The sequence below is a fragment of the Vulpes vulpes genome, chromosome X, assembly GCF_048418805.1.
Source record: "Vulpes vulpes isolate BD-2025 chromosome X, VulVul3, whole genome shotgun sequence".
Classification (NCBI taxonomy): Eukaryota; Metazoa; Chordata; class Mammalia; order Carnivora; family Canidae; genus Vulpes; species Vulpes vulpes.
The window spans coordinates 114,556,006-114,568,816 of NC_132796.1; positions in this window are offsets into that span (position 1 = coordinate 114,556,006).

Consider the following 12,811-nt stretch of genomic DNA (forward strand, 5'->3'; position numbering starts at 1 on the left):
TGAGGATGATGTCAAGTTGACAAAAATCTAGCATCTTTTTTTTTTTTTAAGCTTTGGTATCAATACTTTCTTTATGTTCTTAATATATAATCTGTTTTTGTGATTATTCCACAGGCTCATGAAAAGAAAATGTATTCTCTGATTTCAGAATACAAAATCAGTCGATTAACTAGTTGTTAATAAAGGTAGATTTTTAAATTATGTTTAATAATATGACTTATTAATTTGGTTATTTATATCCCCTACAATTATTTTTTGACTATTTGTTAAGGAATACTAGAGCTAAATTAAAAACTCCTACTTTGTATGTGTTTCTAATTCTCATTGTATTCCTCTAAATTCTGCTTTATAAATTTTGACAGCATGTTACTTAGTGCATAGATATTCACTGTTGTTAGACCTTCATTATGTATTGTGTCCTGCCCTTCTTTGTCTCATTTTGTCTTGAATTCAACTTTATCTAGTAACAATTTTCAGATGTCTGTTTTCTTTTATTTCCATGCATCCTTATAGGTTTTTTACCATTCTTTTCTTTTGCTTTCAATTTTTCTGAGTCATTTCATTTTAGATAAGTATCATATAGTCAATATTTAATTGTGTTTTGCTTTGTGAATTCCATATCAGAGTCACTTTTTCTGTGCATTAATGTGGCAGATACATTTATTATGAATGCTATAATTTTTTAAAAACTGATTTTCTGCTTTGTTTTGTATAGTGTTTCCTTCTATTATGAAGGGTACATAATTGAGAAGTTTCTCAATTCTAATGGATGTCTTTATAAGAATAATAATTGTATGTACTGTATTAATCTTCTACTTATTTAGCTAGTATCTATTGATTTCTTAATAGTAGTAATAAACTAAATAAATATATCCCTACTTCTAACTTTTCCTTCCCTCCACCTCCTAATTTTGTGAGGTGTGCCATTAATTCTAGTTCTTTTATTGGTTAACTTTATACATTTAAATATATTTGTGCCTTTTAAACTTTAATGGCTGTCCTTTAAAATATCTTTCGTCCCCCCATTATGAAAAATAAGAAAATCAGTTTACAGGCACAATCTTGGTTTCTCTCCCCTTCTAGCCCCTAACTTTTTTTTTTTTAGCCCCTAACTTTTGTTGTTAATTTTAGTATTTCTCCACTGTCATGGCTGACTACATTTACATTTTGGTTTTCTAATGTTCATTCCCATAATTGTTTCAACATTTAACCACAGTTTTACATTTATATTTGCCACAGGTTTTTCCATTCATTTTTTGGTTCAACTCCATCTTCTAGTACCTTAGTCAAAAGTGTTCATGAGAACTATACTCCCTGAATTCTTGCATATTTGGAAATATTTGTCTGTTGCCATTGTACTTGAAAGGCAATTTAGCAAGGCATAAATTAATTGGGCTATACAGTCTTTTCCTGAAGACTTGGTAAGCATTCCTTCATTGTCTTCTAATGTTGAACATGGATGGGTCTTCAGTCGACTTGTGCTTTTTATTCAATTGTTATTAGTAGTTGGATCATTTTGGCCTAGTTACCCATCAGATTTTTTCCCCATTATCTTTTAATTCAGACAACTTTACTAACTATGGTTCTTTGCTGACTAACCTTTTTGTTTTTCCTAAGACATACTGTGCCATGTCAATCTTTAGACTCAAATCTTATTTGATATTTAAAAGTTTTAAAAAATTATATCTTTGAACATTTTATAATTTTTAAGAGTTTTTTCTTCAAGAAGAAGACATTTTTGCTTATGGTGTCTCTTTCTCTCTCCTTTGCCTGTCTTCCATATCTACAATTTTTCTGTAATCATTTTTTAAGTTTCCATTTTCTTTTACCTCATTATCTCAAGCCTGCCATCCAAATTCTGTGATCAGTGTTTACTATTACATCAGTTAATAGTATGAGGATACTATGTCATCAGATACTACAACTTGCAAAGTAGTCATAATTTCTATGCTTTTAGCTTTCTCTTCTACTTTGTGTCCTAGACATAGCCAGCTTAATTTTAATCTCCTTCTGTTGCCTTTCTTGATTCCTTATGGCTCTGCATTGAGCTTTTAATTCATACAGGATTTCTTTTTAGTTCTTTGAATTCTAAGACAAATATTTAGTCATAATTTTCATCAGTTCCACATCAAAATGTTCATACTATGTAGTCTTAGTTTGCCTTTTTCTCCTGTTATTTTCCACCATTTTGTGATATTTTTGTACAAATCTCCTGGTTCCCCTTGCATTATTAGTCATCCTTAAGTGAGCAGAAATCTTCCTAGACCAGATATTTGAAAGGAATAGTGTGGAAGAGGGGCCAGAGCAACATTCTGTGTTAGCATAAAATCCCCTGATTTCTAGTAAAGTTCTTTTACAATTCATGGTCTTGTGGGAGAAGATGGTGGGGTGGTTTTTATGGATGTGTTTTGTGTGTGACAGAGAGTGACAAAGAGGTAGATTAAACTTTCTTTCTTTTTAGCACACAAAGAATGGCCACTATAGAGCTGCTTGACAACCACAAGCTTTCCTCCACATGTTGTACTTTTACAAAGATGGAGTATCTGTGAGTTTTCTCACTCATTTCTATCTCCTCTGCCATTTTAAAGTATTCAAAAGGATTTGGGAGGCTCCTGCAAACAAACATGCACCCAGATCTTATTGTTCCAAGTAAAGAACTGTTGGATTTGTCCTCAGGGTAGACCACCTAATTTGGAGAATTTTGTGCTTTGCTCACTCTCCTTGAGATCTGGAAAGACATTTATCCACTACTGGAGTCCCCATCACTTCAGTCCAATGTTCACTGCATATGACATCCCATATAATTTTTGTGATTCATGATTATAGGTGTTTCCTAGTTTCAAAAAATTAGAGTATCTGTTTCTCACTCATTTTTTTTCCAATTTGGTTTCAGAGAAAATACATTCTTACTCCAATATCTTAAAACTAATGTCTAGGAGGAAGGTAGACTTCTCATTTATATCTGTTGTGCTGTACATGGTGTGGCAGACTGCCACCTGTGCAGGAGAATCTATTCCTCTCCTGAATATTCAAGAAGACTACATTTCCCAGCCTCCCTTGCAGTTTTATGTGGCCACGCGACTGAGATATAGCAATGGAATTTAGGTAGAAGCAAGGTGTGCTAATTCTAAGCCTGGTTCATTAAAAACTCCAACATGCATTCTTCTACACTTTCCCCCTTTTGCCTGATTAAGTTGGAGATGGCCACAGTGACACGTATAGCCATATGCTATAGAAGGCAGAGTCTCCTTCAGCCTGCAGCCTTGAATGCCTGTGTGGAACAGAAGACCAGAGTCCTCTGTCAATCTGAGACCAAATTGGCTTATTTGAGTTTTTTTTTAAAGGTTTACTTATTTGAGAGAGAGATGGTCTGAGAGCAGAGGGAAGGGTGGGAGGAGAGAGATAATCCTCAAGCCTACTCCTCACTAAGCATAGAGTCTGATTTGGGGCTCAATCTCAGGACCCTGAGATCATGACCTGAGCTGAAATCAAGAGTCGGTCACTTAAGCAACTGAGCCACCCAGGCACCCCCACTTTGGACTGTTACATGAGCAAGAAATAAACTTCGACTGTGTTCAGCCATTAGATGTGTGGGTTTGTTTATTAGTGCAGCCTAACCTAACAAAAACAATATAGTGATGGAGCCAAGACAACAGGGAAGGCTCTTTAGTGTATACTTATCCTTAGAGGCCATTCTAAAAATTATAAGGCTCAAACACCAATGCTGGCTAACCCAACATAGATCAGAATAAGCAGTAATATGATGCCAAAAAGAGGAGCCATGGCTATGAGAGAGAGACTGACCATTGCTATGGACAGAAAAGTAAGAGCAAAGTAGCTAACCACTAGAATCCTTATATTAAGGAGGACTGGAGCCTACCCATATGTAAAATACAGGAAGGAAATAGAACAGGGCAATCATGGTAAATCAAGGACATAACCCTTTGCCCATAAGAGAATTTAAAGGAAAAACCTTTTACTTATTTCAGGCTGAAGAGGCCTTCCAGCTGTTAGACTTTCTACACTTAAAAAGATTGCATCGTCCAGACCTTCTGGGGCCCAGAATGAATCAGGCCATGGGTAGGAAGGAAAAGACTCAGGTCATAGAGCAGCTCTTCTGGCCATTGCCATCTAGCCTGCTGCTGCCCTCAGAAGAATGAAATAAAGAAGCATCACTTTCAAGCTTCCCCTTCTCTCCAAAGGGATTTGAGATCCAGACCTCCTCCTAGCCACTGTTTCTGCTTCTTTTTATTTAACATCCAGTCACTGATCATTATACTCATAAGACACTAAACATTGTATCACATACCAAGCATTATACTAATAAGAACAGGAGAGACAAGGACTCTACCAATGCTGGATGAGAATGAAGACATGACCCTTCCCTCCAGGAGCTCCTGGTTTTCCCTTGGCACCACGCTCACTCCCCAGGCCAGACAGACTGTGGAAAAGCAGCAATCTCTGGTGGTTTTATTGGGAAGTTACTGAAGATTCAGCCAAATGGTCCTTATTTGCAGGAACCCCTTCTAAGGCTCTATAACTGACTTTGTAATTTTGAATTTTTTCTCAAAGAGGTACCCCAAATTATATAAGCTTCAGGCCCTATAAAATCTGGATCTGCTCCCTGGAAGCCAAATAGCTTGATCAGAAATAACTTCCAGGGCTCATCAGGTACTAGAGCAGTCATGGTTAGAAAATATAAATTGAAATGCACAGAATATGCCGGACCTTCATGCTGAAACCAAGGCTCTCATGTGGATGGTGTGACTGCCAGGAAACAGAAAGCGGGGCATCCCCACCTGCTGGCAGAAGACCAAAAGTGCACCACATGGCCTGGACTGCAGACAGTGGGCTTTGTTTCCCTTTAAGTGAATAAATAAAATCACGCAAGCAGCATCATATGGGGTTGGGAAAAGAGGAGAAAGACTCAGGAGCATATTCCCACAACAACACCATCACTTCCATTTTGAAGAACATCGTCCAGGTTCTGCTTACAGGCACTCAGAGTTTTACCAGGACATAACAGCCTTCTAGACAGTTCTGTGTCGTGGAAGGCATTTTATTTTCACTGATCATGAGCCTTTCACATGCTTCTACATTGTCCTTATAGCCAGCTGTTTTAATTGCTACCTCATATACCAGAGAGGCACTGAGCAATACAAGCAGCCCCCTCTAGGTAGCTTCCGTATACCACTTTTATAAATAATGCTGTAATGGCCGCTTTTGAGTATAAAACTTTGTATCTCCCAGGGGTTATTTAGGGAAAACAGAGGTGACCAATTCCCAGGCTATGGCCAGGCTTAGGGGAAGCAGGATTTCAAAGGGCAGAGTGGCCTGGTGAGAGAATGAATGAGTGACTCTGTCGGTCAGTGAATGACATATAAAGCGACTCCAAGGGGGTTGCTCCAATTTGCACAATCCCTGGAATATTCCAGCATGCCAGTCTCACCACACTCTCATCAACATTGACAGCCAGTATTCAGAGCATTTGGGCCAGGAGGTTTTTGACATTCTGCTCTGGAATCTCTGAGTTCCAACTGCTTTAACAATTTACATACTCAGTCAAATGTAGAATCTAGTGAATTATTTATAGCAATTTCACTCCACATATTGAAAGGGCATTCTACATTAATCAATTACAAATTGTGATAAATTGCTTTCTAAAAATTGTACATATGAAACCCAGAAATTGCCAAGCCCCTCTCCTGGACACACCCACCTCCAGTCTACATTTGTGGCCAATGCCGGCTGCCTGAGGGATCGGGAAACAGGCAGGAGGGTGCACCAAACAAATAGCTGACCCAGAGTGAGAGGACCTAGCTTCTCTTCCTATTCCTACCATGGATTTACACTGTGACCCTGGTCAAGTCCCATGCCCTCTCTGTTCCCTTCTAACCTGGAGCACTAACTTACTTTCTGAGGTCCTTCTAAAACCAGAGTTCTATTAGTTTATCAGACCAGACAGTCTCAGACCTTGCCAAGATCACAAGGCATCAGAAAGCCTTGGGGCTTCCCCTTCCTGGACCAAACACTCCAAGTTGAGACCTTAAGAATGATCCGACGCTATTGTCCACTTATACAAGAGAGAAGGTAGCAGAGGCCACAGGACAGCCCTCTGTCAACCCAGGAACTAGGGTGCTGTTGCAGAAATTATTCTCCAGGAAGCAACTTGCAAGCATGGGCCTGGCTAAGGAGAGTCTGACTGCTGTATGCCTGTGAAACAATGCATGCCTTCCTGCCGGGCAGGCAGCCAGGGAGTACAGTGCCATCAAGGACCATGCCTCGGCCCACCTCAGCATGCTTGGGAGTGGGCTACCAACCTCAAAATACAACTCCGCACACTTTCTGAGCTCCTCTCCAGGTGATGCCAGGTCAGCCCCAGGAGAACTCCAGAGATAAGGCAGGCAGGGCATTTGCCCCCCAAGGGGCTCACAATCTAGGGGAGGCGGCGGGCCCACTGCATAGTCATGAAAATCCCGATAGGATGGCTGCGTTCTTCAAGAGGGCTCAAAACAACACAGGGAGAAATCACTTTAGACAGACTGGGGAGGTTGGGAGAGATGGTGCCAGGAATGGCTTCCTGAGGAAATGCCACTGGTGATGAGTCGTAGACAAGTTCGACTTTGACAGAATGCAAGGAAGCAATAAGAAGCGTGGTGGGGAGGCGGAGATCCTGTCAGAAAGCACGGCATGAGCCAAGGTCTGCGGGCAGGAAAGCTTGGGTGGTGGCCGCCAGCAGTGAAGAGCACGGTTTGAGCGGAGCACAGGAGGCCCAGAGAGGACCCCCCATGGGTAGGCTCCCCTGCTCCATAGGAGTTCACTGTGGCTGGAAAAGGAACAGATCAAAACAGATCTTGTTTGAGCCTTGGCCCAACAATGGGGCCGGCCACTGACCATGACCTCGTGCCCCAGATGGCATCATGCCCTTAAGCCAGACCTAGGGTTGCGCCAAGACAGATGCACATCGCAATGCAGGAATCAAGAGCCTCTGTCTCGTTCTCTTGGCTTTAGGAAGACCTAAGTGAAACAGTGAGGTCTCCCAAGGAGGAAAGAAGCGGGTTGGTCCCCGAGGAAGAGGAGGCTCCTCCATGTGGCTGTTCTCAGCATGCAGAGGCCTGCTCAGTGCCCCTGCTGCCAGGCCTGATGCTTCCCAGATGGTCAGCTCAGATGTGCAACACTCCTCAATTTTTATTATTTGAGCAATATAATCATTATAGCTCTCGTTACCCAAAATCACATAAACACCCATTTAAGAGTAATGTAGGGATCATTTTTCTCTTTTATTTGATGAGATGATCTTTCTGGTTGGCTCTTCTGGCAAGAGGGGTGGGCAGTAGGGAGCAGCCTGCCTTATTACAGTCTCTCCTCCGTTTGCTTCTCAGACACACGCCCCACAAACCCCACCCCTACAGGTTAGCAAAAAGGGCCTGTGGAGGCCTCAGATGGTCCCAGGGCCTGACATCCTGGTCAGCACCAACAGGAGTCGTTACTTGTTTAGGCTAGAGGGCAACCTAGTGCTCTACTTACCTCGGGAATGGCAAATGGGATCCATCTCACTTTCCAAATTCTGAATGGTTGGGAGTGCCTGCCTGGAGTGTTATGTGAAGGAGTCTGAGGCAGCATCTGGACTCTGTATGAATACACCTGAGAGATGAAGCTTTCAAAACCTGTATGGGGGGCGGAGAAGGGATTGCTAACAGCCATCATCGACCACATATCTACTGTGTGCCAGATGTTGTGACCACTCTCTCCTCCATATCCCACTGGACTTTGCACATGACACCCCCCCCCCATACACAAATATTAGGTAACAACTAACATCTCAGAACAATTCATTGGGCCCAACCCCTGGACCTGCTTTTTGAGATCGGCACTACTTTCCACTCTTTGGAACCCCTAAAGCCCAGCATAGGGGCTGGCCCACTGCCGCCTGTTGGGAAAGTCACTTGGATTGATCAATGGACAAACCCGGGGGTGGGTGTCTGACTCTAGAGCCCAAGGTCTTCCTCCTGTGGGGCGTGGCTCAGATTCCTTGGGGAGTGCCACTCCATGCAGAGCTGGGCCTGAACACACACCTCATTTTTACTTGCAAGGACCTGAGACTCTGAGATCTGTTTGAATGTTATTCCTGAACCATACTTTCCAAGCACATAGACCTAAGTTTGTCAAATCCCTTCAGAGCTCTGCTGAAGCATGGGTGCCCTTGTCACCTCTTTGTCTGTTTGTTTAGATTTTATTTATTTATTCATGAGAGATACAGAGAGAGGCAGGGACACAGAGGGAGAAGCAGGTTCCCTGCGGGGAGCCCAATGCGGGATTTGATCCCAGGACCCCGGGATCATGACCTGAGCCAAAAACAGACACTCAACCACTGAGCCACCTAGGCGTTCCCTCCCTTGTGACCCCTTGAGAGGTGATGAAGCAAGAAGGCAAGTGGATTAGGTCCTTGGGGGCTGTGATAACCAAGTACTACAAGTGAGGTGGCTTGAAACGACAGAAATGTATTGTCTCCATTCTGGAGACCAGAAGTCCAAGATCAAGGCATCAGCAGGCTGGGTTCCTTGACTTGTAGGAGCATCATCCCACTCTCTGCCTTCAGGTCCACACGGCGTTCTCCCTAGATGCAAGCCATCTCTGTTTCTGAACAGTGCCTTTTTATCAGGACCGCAGACATACTGGGTTAGGGCTCATCCTCATGAGAGGATGAGATTCATGAGAATCCTAAGCTGGATTACATAGAGTCTGTGAAAACTCTCCTTCCAAACAAGGCCACACTCTGAAGTACTGGAGATTAGGACTCTGATATAGGAATTTAGGGGGAACACAGCCCAACCCATCACAGCAAAGTGCAGCCAGAGAACAGAGGTCAGCCATGAGCAGTGAGGTCACAAGAGCCTAAAAGGCTTTCAGAGGGAGGGCAGAGAACGGGGTTCTGGAAAAAGGGTGGGGTGGCAGCCCTGACTCTGCCTCTCTGGGTTGTGGGGGAGGAAAGACATGAAGATACGTGCTTTTCTGACAGGAAAGCACAGCTGACTAGAGTTCTTTAGCCACCGGTGGTGGCATATGCCATTTGCTGTTATCGCCTTACCATCCTCCCTGCTACCTGCCCAGAGACAGACATACCTGCATGGCCAGAAGTGGGAAGCCACTTCAAAGACATAAAACTTCATAAAGTCCCTTGTCTTTGCACTAGAATAAGACAGTTGGCCATCAGTAGGCTAGCAGAACCTGCAGCTCTCATCTTCCATAGCTGAATGGTTGGTCACAGAATAACAGCAACTGGATGTTTCTCAAACCTGGCTGCAGGTTTTATGTGATCCTAAGTGGAGAAACTGACTCACCCAAGATCACATGGTGAGTTAGAGACAGACTCGGATCTCACTCCCCAACTTCTAGGACCCTACAAGAACTCCCAGATCCTGGGGATGGCCGAACTCGGTATTCTTTCTACTGCTTCCCTTCCTTCAGCGTGCCATCTTGCCCATCTTGCTAGGAAGGTGGTAGCAGATTTTCCCACCCTATGCAGGCCCTGGGGATTGTCTACACGGGCCTCCTAGAAATACCTCCTTGCGCCAAAGAGGGGATTCCCGTGGTGGGCAGGGGGAGAGGGCGCATTCCCAGTGTTGTGTTGAAGTAGGAGCTCTGGGCAAGTTGTGTGTCTTCCCTTCCCCACGGAGACAACTGTCGCTTCCTATTCCCTAGCAGCCTGCCATTGGAAACATGCCACCTGACATCTCAGGGCTGCTTCTGCTCTGTTGGGAAGTGGATCAGGAAATGGACATCAAGCAAAGACTACAATGCGGAGGCTTAGGCAAGAGCTCTGAACAAAGTCTGGATGTACTAGCGCAAGGACTTTGGGGGCAGCCACTTCAGCCACTGGGATGGAGGGGCAGGAAGGGGGGTGTTGGCTTTAGTCTCATTCTTCAGAGGCTACTCAACAGGTGGCAGGGTAGTTGAGCTTGGGACCCTAGAAGGTGAGTGAGGAAGGGTCTATGGAGGGCAATGTCCAAGCCTTTTAGGTGCTGAGAGCCTGGGGCATAGCAAGAGTACCAGCAGCTGTGTGTTTCCCAGGAAACACTTGGCCCTCAGTGATAGCCCCAAGAGACAGTGTGTTCTCCAAAATGATGTCCTCTTCCCTGAGGGAGTCACTGACTCCCGCGCCAAGATGCCTGTCACTTAGCCATTTGACTAAAAGGCAACCCTTGTAAATGTTTCTTCAGCAAGACCCACGACACACAATTTGTCTGGGGACACTTGCATTTGTCACCTTTCTAACTGCCAACTATTATTAAAGGCATTAGACTAGACCTAAAGTAACTATTTCACCATTAACATAGAGATGGCTTTTAAGTTGTCCTGGGATAAAAGAAATCGTGAGACCATTCAAATGTATGAGGTCAAGCACCTAAGTGAGTGGCTGTTCCATTCTTTAAAGTATCTAACAATTTGCATGTAAGAGATTTCATGCAATCAAATGAATGGAAAAATGAAGGTGGGAATAATGTTTATCTTACCTTTCTAAGCCACAAAATGTACTAGAGTGCTGGAATATCATACTAGCACAATGCATTTTTATAAGCTACCCATTTTACACTGGCTTTTCAATAATACTTCTCTAAGATCCATCATCAAAAATTCCTCAGGGTCATCCTTATGTTAAGGTTGAATCAGAAAATGGAGTTGACAACCCATTCATCGGCATTCTATTAACATGTGTCAAGCTGTGTGGCAGGTCCCACACTGGGTACCTTGTATTTTATCTCCTTGTGCCCTGAGCAACAACCCAGTGAGGCACAGGTTAATGGCAGTTTACAATAGGGGCGACTGATGCCCAGAGAAATGAAGTAACTTGCCCCAGGCCACACAGCTAGTGAGAGATAGAGCCAGAATTTGAACTCGTGCCTATGCTCTTGTGTGCTACTATCTGCCCCCAAACCAACCAATAGTAGCAATGTGGCTCTGCCCAGACTACCCTGGAGAATCACTTGGCCAGGGTTCTTTCCCTCTCCGTAGATAAGGGACCAGTCTTTACGGCAATATAAAGTGTGAAATGCCTCTCCCACATCACCTCACATCTAGTCTCATTGAGAAGCCAGCCCAACACTTCCATCCCCTGAGACATAAGGGGTGGGAATATTCACTTACGAAAATGAGTCTGTATCATCCTCCAAAGGGGGGGGGGATAACCATGCCCTGTTTGGGTAGCCTGGCTTCATGACTCATCCTCTTCTCTGGATTAACATCTTGGGGTACCTCATATCTGGGAGCACATTGATATGCTTTTATCAAATGAACAAATACATGAGAGAACCAAAAAAAAAAAAAAAGAATGGATGAGGGGGGTAGTGGATTCCTCTTGCTTCCTATTACTTTTCAAAGATTTTATTTATTTATTCATGAGAGACACACAGAGGCAGAAACACAGGCAGAGGGAGAAGCAGGCTTCCTGGGGGAAACCTGATGTGGGACTCCATCCTAGGACCTAGGGGTCATGACCTGAGCCAAAGGCAGATGCTCAATCACTGAGCCACCCAGGTGCCCCTCCTTTTTAAAGACTTTATTTATTTATTAATGAGCGACTCAGAGAGAGAACCAGAGATACACACAGGCAGAGGGAGAAGCAGGATTCCTACAGGGAGCCTAATGCGGGACTTGATCCCAGGACCCTGGGACCACGACTGGAGCTAAAGGCAGATGCTCAACCACTGAGCCACCCAGGTGCCCTCTTGCTTTCTATTTTTTGCGGAAGTTTCTAGGGCTCTGTCACCTTGTCCAGCCTATAGCCAGCAGCACAGATTTGCACAACCAAGAGGTAAGGACAAAGGAGTCCTGGAAATAGAAGCAATAAAAATTCAAGAAACTTCACATTAAGACATGCTCAGTTTTGCCTTTGAATCTAGGGCCCCAGTTTACCCAGTAAGGCCTTTTTCCATATCTCTCAGGGTTGGTGTTACTTTAGATTGCACAAAGTCTTTCCTCCAGATGTTAAAAAAAAATCCACATAAAAATGTCCCCAGCCTACACGCAGCTAGGACAGCAGAGTATGGGAGACAAATGGGTGTTATGTCTCTGAACAACGAGGGCTGAATAAGGCGAAAGAGTTTTAAGAAGGAATCCAAGTGTGTTTTCAGGAGCATCCAGGGCCCACCCCCAGCTCTGAGATCCTTTCCAGAAACAGACTGAGCTGGAATCGATTTGCTGTGTTGATGAGTTCCTCATTACAGCTCGGGTGACACGGGTGAGACAACATGTTCTCCTACCTCGCGTGCAGATCTTGGATTCCCTTCTCTCCCTGAGGGTAGGAGACATTTCCGGAAGAAATGGAAAACAGCTGGGGAAAACAACACAGCCCGGTGGTGAACCTCAGATGCCATCCACCAGATTAGCTCCTGATATCCATTTTCAGAGGAAGAACAATATGCCCTTAATGCAATTAGACTGCAGTACTGCAAGCCAACCAAGAAGCGAAAAGGCAGAGGCATCTCCTTAAGTTCTAAGTGGCTTTGTGTGCGCCAGTTTAACTTTCCACCAAGATTTTAGGAGTGTGACATTGGAGCCTATGAATTTAGATAGCTCATTGGTTGTGGGACACTAACCACGCACTGGTATCAAGTATGTTTTCAGATCCCTCAGACATGAGGAGAATTCAGGTAGAGCATCATATGTTACTACCTACTGCAGACTCGGACACAGCTCTGAATTTCTATTATGGCCTTATCCATAACTTCAGACTTCATTAATTTGGGGAGAATTATGGTTTGGCTTTGGCTTTTTTAAAAAGGTTGTGTGTGACAAAAAAATTATGCTTTCA